The sequence below is a fragment of the Megalobrama amblycephala genome, linkage group LG13, assembly GCF_018812025.1.
Source record: "Megalobrama amblycephala isolate DHTTF-2021 linkage group LG13, ASM1881202v1, whole genome shotgun sequence".
Classification (NCBI taxonomy): Eukaryota; Metazoa; Chordata; class Actinopteri; order Cypriniformes; family Xenocyprididae; genus Megalobrama; species Megalobrama amblycephala.
This window is the reverse complement of record NC_063056.1, coordinates 21176209-21189861: the sequence shown is the minus strand read 5'-3', so window position 1 is coordinate 21189861 and position 13653 is coordinate 21176209. Positions and strand designations below refer to the sequence as shown.

Genomic DNA, 13653 nt, shown 5'->3' with positions numbered 1-13653 from the left:
CAAGGTAAATACACAATACTAGCATGAACTGTTAATAAAACATAAGAACACTGATCCTGATTAATAGAATGAACATCATATCCTATGCATGCAATACCTTACCAGCTATAACACACAATGTACCAGTTACATAATTTATATGACTTACTGATATAATGACTTACTGATTGACAACATAACTACGACGTTGCATGCTCACAATTTCATTCGCTGTATATATGTTCTAATGTAATATTAAGTTGTTGTTGTTTTTTTGAAACTTTGAACAAATTAATTGGTTCACAAAATGATTCACTCTTTCGAAGAGCTCAAAATGCCATGCATAAAACACCTTTTACAAACCAATTTCGAATGTTTAACCCTTTCGCACGTAAGTTTCAAATATTCTGTCTGACCCCCCAGCGTGAGTTTTTTAAGGCGACCGTTATTTAGAACGAATTGCTTTATGGTTTCCATGGTGACGCGTCATTGCTTGTTACGTGACACACTGCAGCACTGTATGAATGATGATCTGCTTTCATTTAATTTTTCCTTTTTTATTCAAAATATTCACAAATTTGTTAACTATAGCATGAAATATCTAATATTCCGATTGCCAAATATGTGAAAGTGGATGTGTTTTGCTGTTTAAACACCTTTATAACGATCGCGTTAGTTGAGCCATATGAGCGATGGGCGCCGCCATGTTAGTTTGCACCGCGCAGAGAATCGGATCTGTTGGATTTACAAACCGTGAATTTATCCACTTCTCCCGAAATACATGAAAGTAAGTGTGCCGGTGAACTGGGGAAGAATAGAGTAAGCTTTTAAGTTACTTTCACAATGTATATCTGATATGAATTAAACGTGTTGTCAAGTTAGAATGGAAAGGGTTGTTATTTCCGCTCCTATAGACATCATTGTGTATTTTACAAACTCTAAATATATTGTTTTGTTAGTACTCATGTGCATTTAAATGTCTGAAACCTGAAATGAACATTATTTGGTTGAAAACACTGTATATATGTGATATGAAAAGCGCTGCGCGCGTCCGTCTCTGGTTTAGCGCCAGTTAAAGCGCGCACTCACATTTGAATTTGGCAGTTGATCACGTAATGCACTGAACGTTCTAATCACACCGGTGTGATCGTACGCTCCTGGGGCCAGTCAAGACTGATCACACCGGTGTGATCGTACGCGTTAAAGGGTTAATGAATCTATTAAATGCAGTTAACAAATCATCTAATACCATTAAATACGAAGTGTCTGTATAATTTGTTATTTTGTTAAAGGTGCCATCGAACGTTTTTTTTACAAGATGTAATATAAGTCTAAGGTGTCCCCTGAATGTGTCTGTGAAGTTTCAGCTTAAAATACCCCATAGATTTTTTTTTATTAATTTTTTTAACTGCCTATTTTGGGGCATAATTAGAAATGCGCCGATTCATGTTGCGGCCCCTTTAAATGCTCACGCTCCCCGCCCCCGGAGCTCGCGCTTGCCTTAAACAGTGCATAAACAAAGTTTACACAGCTAATATAACCCTCAAAATGGATCTTTACAAAGTGTTCGTCATGCATACTGCATGCATGCGTCGGATTATGTGAGTATTGTATTTATTTGGATGTTTACATTTGATTCTGAATGAATTTGAGGCTGTGATCCGTGGCTAATGCGCTAATGCTACACTGTTGGAGAGATTTATAAAGAATGAAGTTGTGTTTATGAATTATACAGACTGCAAGTGTTTAATAATGAAAATAACGACAGCTCTTGTCTCCGTGAATACAATAAGAAACAATGGTAACTTTAACCACATTTAACAGTACATTAGCAACATGCTAACGAAACATTTAGAAAGACAAACACTAACAAATTATCACTTACAAATATCACTAAAAATATCATGTTATCATGGATCATGTCAGTTATTATTGCTCCATCTGCCATTTTTCGCTATTGTCCTTGCTTGCTTACCTAGTCTGATGATTCAGCTGTGCACATCCAGACGTCCTGCCCTTGTCTAATGCTTGAACATGAGCTGGCATATGCAAATATTGGGGGCGTACATATTAATGATCCCGACTGTTTGTAACAGTTGGTGTTATGTTGAGATTCGCCTGTTCTTCAGAGGTCTTTTAAACAAATGAGATTTATATAAGGAGGAGGAAACAATGGAGTTTGAGACTCACTGTATGTCATTTCCATGTACTGAACTCTTGTTATTTAACTATGCCAATATAAATTCAATTTTTAATTCTAGGGCACCTTTAAATTATAGGGCTTGTTTGTTTTATGGAGAGCTTGTGGCGAAACATTAAAATTTTGAAACGTTTTGACGTAACAAAGCCTTGTGTACATAGTCGACTCACCTTTGTTTCTCGACAGTTTTCTACATACACAGTTTTCTCACTCTCGGCTGCTTCCTATCAGCCAGGGATATGGGGGAGTACACTGGGTTCGGGCCAAATTCTGAGCTCAGAACCCTCTCCTCGGACAGTACGCCAAATACGTATTCTCTTTTACTCTATCCGATTATTTGCAAATGTGAACTTGTGAATTGTTATAATCATTTAAATGTTGGCTGTCCCAAAAATGTCACCATTTTGCTTTGCTCCAGTAGAACTGGTGTGGGATTCAAACCTACAACCTTCAGTTATGAGCTAAGGTGCTAAATGTATTGCAATATATTTTATTTCTCACCTTGAATTATTCTCCCATAAAAAGAGAATAAATAAAGCTCTCATTTTTCTGATTTGGGCTTAAGTGAGTATGTGTGGGTTGCATTATATCCTGTCAGACTTCTTGGCAGATTTACAGGACCAAACCCAGGTGCCCGTTGTCAGGGGTGAGTGATAATCGGTTCTGGTTTGTTCCGCTCATTTTTCAGAGCAAACTATGCATCATTACATTTCATTACATGCACTTTATTATGTATTATTATCAGGGCCAGATAACTGTGCATGGGTAATAAAATGAATCCAGCTGTACAACCCACTCCCACCCTCCTATCCTACCTTAGAGACCACGTCTCTGTTACAAATTAAAACTTTAGTCTGGGATGGCAGAGAAGGCACACTAAAATGATTTCTGCTAAGAACTTGGCACTGTATTTGTGAAATGAAATATAATTTTTATATTCTCTTAATGACAGCTATAGTGTCAGGGCACATGAGGCTAAAATTATTATAACAGTTTGAAAGGAGAATATATTAAACTATAGTGTAAGTGAGAGGGGTTTACTGTATGTTCATGTTGTTCATATGGAAATAAGCCAGCTGGGTGTGTGTCATACTGAATGGGGACCAGCTAGGTTTGAGTCCTGAAACAGGGGAGATTGGTCTGATGTGTGGTAATTTGAGCTCTCATTCAGCAAGATAATGCTGGAGGGTTTGGCGCCTACTTGTAAATGGCCCATGTGCATACAAAAGTGGTCATTTTTACTTAACAAATATTTGTGAGGTTACAGATTTAGCAAGGTGCTAAGGGCTACACAAAATAGAAAAGCAATTTTTAAGTGTGAAAATATTATTCACATTTATAGTATTCACAAACACCCTGCAAGCACAGTGGAAATTAAACCCTGCATGTTAATGCTAGTTTGCACTTATTTACTGTCTGTCATAATGCGTCCCCCTCTGTTTCTGCCCTATTAGACTTTTGATTCCTAATGATTTTGTCAAAGGACATTGACTGAGGGCCGTTTTGCTTTTTGGTTTTGGACAGGGCTATGTGAGTTATTCATAAATGAATGGTCAAGCAGGAGTCCAAGTCACTATTGATCGCAGCAACACAAATTATAGTTTAAAAGGGGTTTGCATTTTGTGGGAAATGTAAAAATCACCTGGGGAAAAAACAAACAGGCATTCAGATACATTCAGTAGTTAAATGCAAGAAATGTTGCAGGGCTACTGAACACATCTTAAAGGGGTGGTTGATTATGATTTTACTTTTTTAACTTTTGTTAGTGTGTAATGTTGCTGTTAGAGCATAAACAATGTCTGCAAAGTTATGATGCAAAAGGTTGCAAAGGGGGATATTTTCTTTTAAAGAATTCTCTGTTTAAGGACTTCAACAAACGGCTGGTAGGAACTACAAAGAGCTTCTTCCCAGGTTATAATACTATCCGCTTGTTAAGTCGTGACGTAAGGAACACCGTTTCCGGGTCCAAGCCTCGACTCGTTTCACTTGTGAATGCCATCGACGGCCGTTTATGAGCGCTATTTATTCATTTTAAACATCAATCATTTTAAAAAGTTAAACATTTTAAATACTTACAGTCTACACAACAGTCTCCGTGCTCACAGCCTCACAGATTTTAATATTTTAACGATTTATAAAAGATGAATCATTGTCTGGCCATCTGGAATTTTGGTATGGAGATAAAGGTTATGATTATAATTTTTTTGTAGTATTACACCACATCGTGTATGTATATTAGCACCATTTGTTGTTTTCTTGTGGTATGAGATAGAGCGTTAGGACCCGGAAGCGCTGTCGCGTGACGTCAGACTTAACAACCGAATAGAGGGTATGCACGTGACGTCACCGTCGACCGTTACGACTGCGGTCACGGCCACTGAGTGGCAAAAGACTGAAGGAGCTCGCACACCGGACGCGAACCTCAGCGCCTCGCCACATCTTTAAAATTCGAACGCATTGTTTTAGAACTATAAGTGTAAGCACACTGGCGGCAACATTCGGCGCCTGTCCGCGGCGCCCAGCTACGACTCAGAAAAAAAATAAAACAATGCGTTCGAATTTGAAAGACGTGTCGCGGCGCAGCGCTGAGCTTTGCGTCCGGTGTGCGAGCCCCTTGAGCAGCAGCATTGGTTCCCATTCAGTCAGTCACGTTCGACGTTACGTCGATACTGACGTAATGGGGTCTCGCTAGGGAGCCCAATCACCTCCAAGGATACAAACAAGCCAATGGGAATTGGCCTGTGAGATTTACATGCCGGGCCCCTCCCCCGGCATCCGGGTATAAATAGGGCCGGCATACTCACCTTCATTCATACTTTTGCTTCGGAGCCGATCAGTTCGATCGTCCTTCACTTCAAGGAAAAGAGTGAATTTCTCTAAGAGAGCAAACAGCAATTATAATTGCTACAGGACTCCTGTCAACAGCAATTTTAATTGCTATCATTCGCTCATTCTGGTGGCCTGCTCGAGTCTCTCCAGCTGTGGGAAAAGGCACGCTCAGCGGTGGGTGTGACGGCGCGCTGCCCACAGGACGGTGCTACGCCCATCCCTGGGTGCTTCGGCTGGTGAGGTTTACTGAAAGAGCAAGCACGGGCGATCAGCGTCTTTTTCAAGATGTCTTTTCGTCCGTGTGTTTCTGGATGCGGTCGTTTCCTGACCTCCTCTGACGGCCACGACCACTGTCTCACGTGTCTGGGTAGACCGCACGCTGAGTCAGCGCTCGTGGATGGTACATGCCCTCACTGCGAGGGCATGTCCATGTTGGTGTTGAGATCGCGCCTCTGCTTCTTTAACACGGAAGTGAGAGGCCCCTCTGTCACTACCCCAGTGCCAGCCGCCGGCCCGGTTAGTGCTCTGGGAGATCTGAGGATCACAGTGGGAGCCACTTCGTCGGGTCCGTCCCCACGAACCTCCCACTCCTCCACAACACCATGTGCCGTTGAGCTGCCGCCTGCTGTCGCGGGGCCCTCTTCGGGGGTGCCCCACGTCACTTTCGGCGCTCCGGAGGAGGATCGGATGTCGATCGCTGCATCGGGGAGTGGGCTGAACGGTTCAGAGAGCGACGATGACTCCGAGCTTCCGCCCTCTGGGATGGTTGCTCAGTCGGAGACGGACTCTGAGCTAACAGCCATGCTTGCCCGGGCCGCCGCGGGCATCGGGCTCGAGTGGAACCCTCCACCGTGTCCCGAGCGCTCGCGGTTGGATGACTGGTTTCTGGGATCGGGGCGCAGCGCTCAGCCGCGTCCCGCCCCAGTGCCGTTCTTCCCGGAGGTGCATGAGGAGCTCCAGAAGACCTGGTTGGCACCTCACACTGCCAGACTACGGTCCTCTGCCTCCTCCACTCTCACTACCCTCGATGGGGGAGTCGCCAGGGGGTACGTGGACATCCCGCAGGTGGAACGTGCGATTGCGGTGCACTTGTGCCCGCGGTCCGCGGCCACCTGGCGGAACCGTCCGCGTCTCCAGTCCAACGCGGGTAAGACCACGGCCGCTCTCGCGGCCAAGGCTTACTCCGCTGCTGGACAGGCGGCTTCTGCCCTGCACGCCATGGCCATCTTGCAGGTCCATCAGGCGAAAGCTCTGAAGGAGCTGCACGAGGGTAGTGCTGAACCAGGGTTGCTGCAAGAGCTACGCACGGCGACCGACCTCGCCCTCCGGGCGACGAAGGTCACGGCGCGCCCTGGGTCAAACGATGTCCACCCTGGTGGTCCAGGAACGGCATCTTTGGTTGGACCTGGCTGAGATGAGGGAGGTCGACAAAGCCCGCTTTCTTGACGCCCCCATCTCCCAGGCCGGCCTCTTCGGCGACACCGTCGAGGACTTCGCCCAGCAGTTCTCGGCGGTGCAGAAGCAGACGGAGGCCATCGAGCACATCCTGCCCAGGCATGATGACGCCACCAATCCGCCTCGGGCCGTGCCTTCGTCTGCTCCTCGCCGAGGGCGTCCTCCTGCGGCTCCGGCTCCTGTGAGATCGGAGCCCTCCCATCCTCCTCGAGCCACCCGCAGGAAGGCCACGCCCCCCGCCCAGCCCGCCAAACCGCCTTCCAAAAAGAAGAAGGCGGCGAAGAAGCGGCCCTGAGACGGGAGACCTGGAGGTTTCGGAAGCTGCGCTCTGGGAGACGGTGACCGCACCGCTCCTTCCCCCGGGACAGGGCCCGGGGGTAAATCCTGTGTTTTTTTCTTCTGTTCCGCCGCTGGCCGCGAGGGTCATATAAGAAGGTCTGCGCTGGGGGTGAGCGAGCCTTCGCTCCCTCTCTCTCAGCCACTCCTTCCTTCGCCATGGGCAGGGTCTTGGCGCCCCGGGAAGGCACTGCCTTCCCACGCCACCCTGCCCACTCGGAGCCATGTGAGTGGACCCCACTCACAGCCTCGACTTCGGGACGCACTGCCTCCCGAGTTGGGCCACAGTGCTCCATGCTGCCCCCCCGTGGGTACTTCTGTTGTCCGGATGGTTCCACTCGTACGGAGCTTGGGGGCGTGGCTACGCCTTCCAAACCCGTCCCGTTGGCTCATTCGGACAATCAGACTCGGCTACGCGATTCAGTTCACCAGGCGTCCCCCCAGGTTCAGCGGCATTCTGTTCACCTCGGTGACAGGTCCCAACACCTCTGTCCTGTGGGCGGAGATTGCGGTTCTTTTGGCGAAGGACGCAATAGAGCCTGTCCCTCAAGCCGAGATGAAGTCTGGGTTTTACAGCCCTTACTTCATAGTACCCAAGAAAGGTGGGGGGTTACGACCAATCCTGGATTTACGTGTCTTGAATCGGGCCCTTCACAAGCTCCCGTTCAAGATGCTCACAGTGAAACGCATTCTCACGTGCGTTCACGCCCAGGATTCAGGATCAGTACAAGGTCCTACCCTTCGGGCTGTCCCGGTCTCCTCTCGTCTTTACCAAAGTCGCAGAGGGGGCCCTTGCCCCGCTCAGGGAAGTGGGCGTTCGCATCCTCAACTACCTCGACGACTGGCTCATTCTGGCCCAGTCCCGAGAGCAGTTGTGCGAACACAGGGACCTGGTGCTCAGTCACCTCAGCCAGTTGGGGCTTCGGGTCAACTGGGAGAAGAGCAAGCTCTGCCCCCGTGCAGAGCATCTCTTTTCTCGGTGTGGAGCTGGACTCGGTCAACATGACAGCACGTCTCACCAACGAGCGTGCACAGTCGGTGCTGAACTGCCTGAACTCGTTCTCGTGGAAAACAGCGGTCCCACTGAAACAATTTCAGAGGCTCCTGGGGCATATGGCATCCGCAGCCGCAGCCGCTTCAGCACTGGCTTCACGACCGAGTCCCGAGGTGGGCATGGCACCGTGGCTCACTCCGTGTGGTCATCACACCGAGTTGTCGCCGCACATTCAGCCCGTGGTCGGACCTTGCTTTTCTACGGGCCGGTGTGCCCCTAGTACAAGTGTCCAGGCATGTTGTTGTCACAACAGATGCCTCCACCACCGGCTGGGGTGCCATATGCAGTGGCCAGTCGGCGTCGGGCTCCTGGACAGGACCCCATCGCCACTGGCATATCAACTGCCTCGAGTTGCTGGCAGTACTCCTTGCGCTGCGCCGGTTTCGACCGCTGCTGCAGGGCAAGCATGTACTGGTCCGGACGGACAACACATCGACTGTAGCGTACATCAACCACCAGGGTGGTCTACGCTCCCGTCGCATGTCGCAACTCGCCCGCCATCTCCTCCTGTGGAGTCAGCGCCGACTCAGGTCGCTGCACGCCTCCTACGTCCCGGGCGAGCTCAATCGTGCGGCCGACGCGCTCTCACGACAGCTCACGCTCCCGGGGGAATGGAGACTCCACCCCCAGGCGGTCCAGCTGATATGGAGCCGGTTCGGGGAAGCACAGGTGGACCTGTTCGCTTCTCGGGAATCCGCCCATTGCCAGTTGTTTTATTCGCTGACCGAGGGGACCCTCGGCACGGATGCACTGGCACACAGCTGGCCCCGGGGCCTACGCAAATATGCGTTTCGCCCCGTGAGCCTCCTTGCACAGACACTGTGCAAGGTCAGGGAGGACGAGGAGCAGGTCTTGCTAGTTGCGCCATACTGGCCCAACCGGACCTGGTTCCCAGAACTCATGCTCCTCGCGACAGCCCATCCCTGGCGCATCCCCCTGAGGAAGGACCTCCTTTCTCAGGGGCAGGGCACCATATGGCACCCGCGTCCCGATCTGTGGAACCTCCACGTGTGGTTCCTGGACGGGACGCGGCAGACTTGAGTGGCCTACCGTCCGCGGTAGTCGACACCATCACTTCGGCCAGAGCCCCCTCTACGAGGCGCGCCTATGCCATGAAGTGGAGTCTGTTCGTTGAGTGGTGTTCCTCCCGCCGGGAGGACCCCCGGAAATGCCCGGTCGGTGTTGTGCTTTCCTTCCTTCAAGAGGGTTTGGAACGGAGGCTGTCCCCTTCCACCCTGAAGGTCTATGTGGCCGCCATCGCAGCGCATAACGATGTGCTTGATGGCAAGTCACTAGGAAAGCACGACCTGATCATCAGGTTCCTCAGAGGCGCCAGGAGATTAAATCCCCCTAGGCCTCGCCTCATTCCCTCCTGGGACCTCTCCGTTGCCCTCTCGGGCCTCCGGAGAGCTCCCTTCGAGCCCCTTGAGTCAGCTGAGCTGAAACACCTGTCTCTCAAGACAGTGCTCCTGACCGCGCTCACCTCCTTCAAGAGGGTTGGGGACCTGCAAGCATTTTCGGTCAGCGATTCGTGCCTGGAATTTGGGCCGGACTACTCTCACGTGATCTTGAGACCCCGGCCTGGATATGTGCCCAAGGTTCCCACCACTCCCTTCCGGGACCAGGTGGTGAACCTGCAAGCACTGCCCCCGGAGGAGGCAGACCCAGCCCTTGCGTTGCTGTGTCCCGTTCGTGCGCTGCGCGTTTACGTGGACCGCACGCAGAGCTTCAGAAGCTCTGAGCAGCTCTTTGTCTGTTTTGGAGGTCAGCAGAAGGGGAAGGCTGTCTCAAATAGGTCCAGTACTCGTGTGTATGCCCGGTTGGTCTGCCCTTGTACTGGGCTAGATGTCCATATGCTGTGATTCCCCTCGGGTAATCCCATATGTGTTTGTCCACGGTAAGGTTTCCCTGACGGTAAACCCGTGTCTTTCCCTGGGCGGCTTCGCTTTGCCCCGTCTCTGATTGCTAGTCGTTCCTCCCGGAAGGTAGGACCTACATCAGAGATCTTCCATATGCGTTACTGTTCTCAGACCAGTCCATATGTGTCTTCCACACGTTACCTCCCTTCGCCCTTCGGGCAGGGTGTGGTCTCCGTAGCTTTCCCCTCCTCGGGGAACGCTTTCCTGGCGTTTTTGTCGTTGCTGAAAATCGAGGGATTGAGTTCCGAAGCACTCTTCCCCGTGGGGTAGGAACAGCAGCTTCGACTTCTCCACGGTAACGCCCTGTCCTCTCCATCCCACCGGTATGGAAGACATTCCTGGGCTTGCTCTGGGCGCTGGAGGGTTGCGAGTATGGGCCGCATTTGCATTTGGCATGCCTCAGCCTGCCAGCACCTGCCTCCCTAACACTCGTAACATGGTTCAGTTGCTATGGCGCTTTCCACGGGACCCCATTACGTCAGTATCGACGTAACGTCGAACGTGACTGACTGAATGGGAACGTCTAGGTTACTAGTGTAACCCCCGTTCCCAGAAGGAGGGAACAGAGACGTTACGTTCCCCTGCCATAGCTCTGAGTCACCGCTGAGCGGCCAGATACCTATCTCGGCTCCTCAGCAAAAATATGAATGAAGGTAAGTATGCCGGCCCTATTTATACCCGGATGCCAGGGGAGGGGCCCGGCCTGTAAATCTCACAGGCCAATTCCCATTGGCATGTTTTGTATCCTTGGAGGTGATTGGGCTCCCTAGCGAGACCCCATTACGTCAGTATCGACGTAACGTCTCCGTTCCCTCCTTCTGGGAACGGGGGTTACACTAGTAACCTAGACGTTTTCGCCGTGAATGTCGCGAAAAACACACAAAACACATCCAAAACGTGAAAGAGCTTTGTGACTGACTGTACAAATAACTTTGACACAAACCCTGAGGTATATATTTAAAAACTGCCGAAAGCAACAGGGGAAAAAAGCAAAATGGATAACTGTATTTCACAGAAACAGCTCGACTCCAGGCAGAGAAACATGTTTTAGTTATCATTTTGTGTCAAACTGTTGGATTTTGAGGTAAAATCATACCGTATATATTGTATAGTTATATTAGTTTGACAACTCATCAATTAATTATTTTCCATCTTATATTCTGCATAATTGGGTGTTTTTAAATAAACAACACTGACAAAAACTATACTATAAAACTATATATGTTTTAGGGCTGGACAATATGATGAAATAACATTGATATAAGTGATTACGTGGATTTAAACCTACCGATATTGTAGTTATATAAAATATTCACAGGCAGATTTGCTTTATGTGTCTCCCCGCCGTCGAAATCGGGCACATATAAATGTCAGGAAACACGACTCCAGGCTGCATGTCAATATCCATGGATTAGGTTTATATGACAAGTTGTAAGGAACACATTCAATTCCAACCTTTAGTGTAATTCGTTATTTTTATTCGCGTTTTCGCAGAAAATCCAGTCACGCAGCAGGTTCTTTTGCCACTCAGTCCAGCTGAGGGAGCGCGTTTTCGGCGGGAAAGTGACGTCGATGCATACCCAAATAAACCCTGCCCCCAACAAAGGGGGCGAGGCCATGTTGGGCTGCTTTAGAGAAGAGGAAGAGTTGCTGTAGTAGAGTGCTGTTACCATGCCATCATTTTACGCCGGACTGCTTCACAAACAAGAGTCAATTCAATGCTGGATTTGCATAAAAGATTAACATGATGGCACATGATAGTCGATGAGTTAAATCAACTCCACAGCGTCTACATAAATTTATCCACTAACCATTCAGAAATGTTGCATTCTATAAGTTGTAACTTTCTGAGTCTCTCCATCAGTGTCCGACTCCAGTTTGAACAATGTAAAGCTGAACACTGCTACTGAGATTCTCCAGCTTTGTTGTTGAGCAGTGTTGCCAGATTGGAAATGTCCAAGTATCGTACCAGAAGCTCAAAATTATCGTATTTGGAAGAAAATTATCGTACACAAGTTTTTTAGTACAGATAAATGAACTAAATTAATAGCTAATGATTTTTCAAATGGAATGAATTAATACTGAACTTACTAAAGTTGGACAATCACACTATTTTAGCTGCTGTAGTAGGCTACAGCCAAAATTATGTTCCCTCTATAAAGCTATACTTTGGCACAATCTGCATTGTAAAAAGTGCTTTATAAATAAAGGTGACTTGACGAGTCAAACGTACAGAATACAAGTTATTTATCTAGACATGACCTGCAAATTACCACAAGCAACTGACCTAAAAGCACTGCGGCAGGAACATTAACATGTGCTTGTGAGAGAGAGTCATTCTCCACGATGATTGGTCGAGAAGACGTAATATGAGATGAGGTGGAAGCATAGACTGATGGAAGGCATATGCCTAACCACGTTCACGTTCTCATGACGTAGAGGATCCACAGCTAGATCAATGAGTATAAGCCGATTATAACGACCATCATTTGAAGGGTCACAAAATTCTGAAATTATAGTACATTATGGGATTTTTTTCATTATTGATCATACATCGCACAGAGGTCAAAATTATCCTACAAATACGATAATTATCGTACATCTGGCAACACTGTTGTTGAGCAACAACAGTATGGTATTTATTTGGATGTTTACATTTGATTCTGAATGAGTTTGATGGTGTTCCGTGGCTAAAGCTAACATTACACACTGTTGGAGAGATTTATAAAGAATGAAGTTGTGTTTATGAATTATACAGACTGCAAGTGTTTAAAAAGGAAAATAACGACAGTCTTGTCTCCGTGAATACAGTAAGAAACGATGGTAACTTTAACCACATTTAACAGTACATTAGCAACATGCTAACGAAACATTTAGAAAGACAATTTACAAATATCACTAAAAATATCATGATATCATGGATCATGTCAGTTATTATTGCTCCATCTGCCATTTTTCGCTATTGTTCTTGCTTGCTTACCTAGTCTGATGATTCAGCTGTGCACATCCAGATGATAATACTGGCTGCCCTTGTGTAAAGCCTTGAACATGAGATGGCATATGCAAATATTGGGGGCGTACATATTAATGATCCCGACTGTTACGTAACAGTCAGTGTTATGTTGAGATTCACCTGTTCTTCGGAGGTCTTTTAAACAAATGACATTTACATAAGCAGGAGGAAACAATGGTGTTTGAGACTCACTGTATGTCATTTGAACTGAACTCTTGTTATTTAACTATGCCAAGGTAAATTCATTTTTTAATTCTAGGGCACCTTTAAACTATATATTTTAAATAATATATCAAATAATATATTTCTAATCATTAAAAAAATAAAATATATATAATATATATATATATATATATATATAATTTATTATTATTATTATATTTTAATTTATTATATTTAATAATATTACATATATTATATTGCTATAATTTGTTATGTTATAATTTAGTGGGTTCTACTGTGTGCAATGAAATGACTTGTTTTATTTTTATTATTTTCAGATCAACTAAGCTGAGTTTGATTCTTCTTTTATAGAAGTCTCAAATGTAAGTGATTTGCAGTCAATTTCATATAATTTTGCAGAGTCACTTTGACCCAGAAACACGTTCTGATTTCATGTACTGAAGCAAAATGGAAAGTTTTAGCCAACAACTAAATGATCTTGGCAAACAGATTGGAGTAGAAATGCAATAATTATATAATTAGAAAGCTTTTTACCTTGAAGCGAAATGCATTTCTGGGTCATAATGACACAAAATTGTGAAGCATGTACATGCATATGCCTTTAAATATTAAACAAAAAAATGTTTACATTTTGTTGTGTTTTTTCCCAAATTACTGTATATTTAATATTGTGAATTATTTGTAA

General features: G+C 46.8%; 1 protein-coding gene across 9 annotated transcripts in view; it reads left to right on the top strand.

Moving 5' to 3' along the window:
• Nucleotides 1–13653, top strand: part of tsnare1 (T-SNARE Domain Containing 1) — a 258123-nt gene that overhangs the window by 2666 nt on the left and 241804 nt on the right. For 7 of the 9 annotated variants that reach the window (XR_007179032.1, XR_007179033.1, XR_007179031.1 and 4 more), the window contains exon 2: nucleotides 13286–13330. The exons of the other annotated variants lie outside the window; for them this stretch is intronic. The gene's annotated coding sequence lies outside the window, so the exon portion shown is untranslated. The remainder of the gene's footprint in view (nucleotides 1–13285; nucleotides 13331–13653) is intronic. 9 annotated transcript variants of the gene reach the window in all.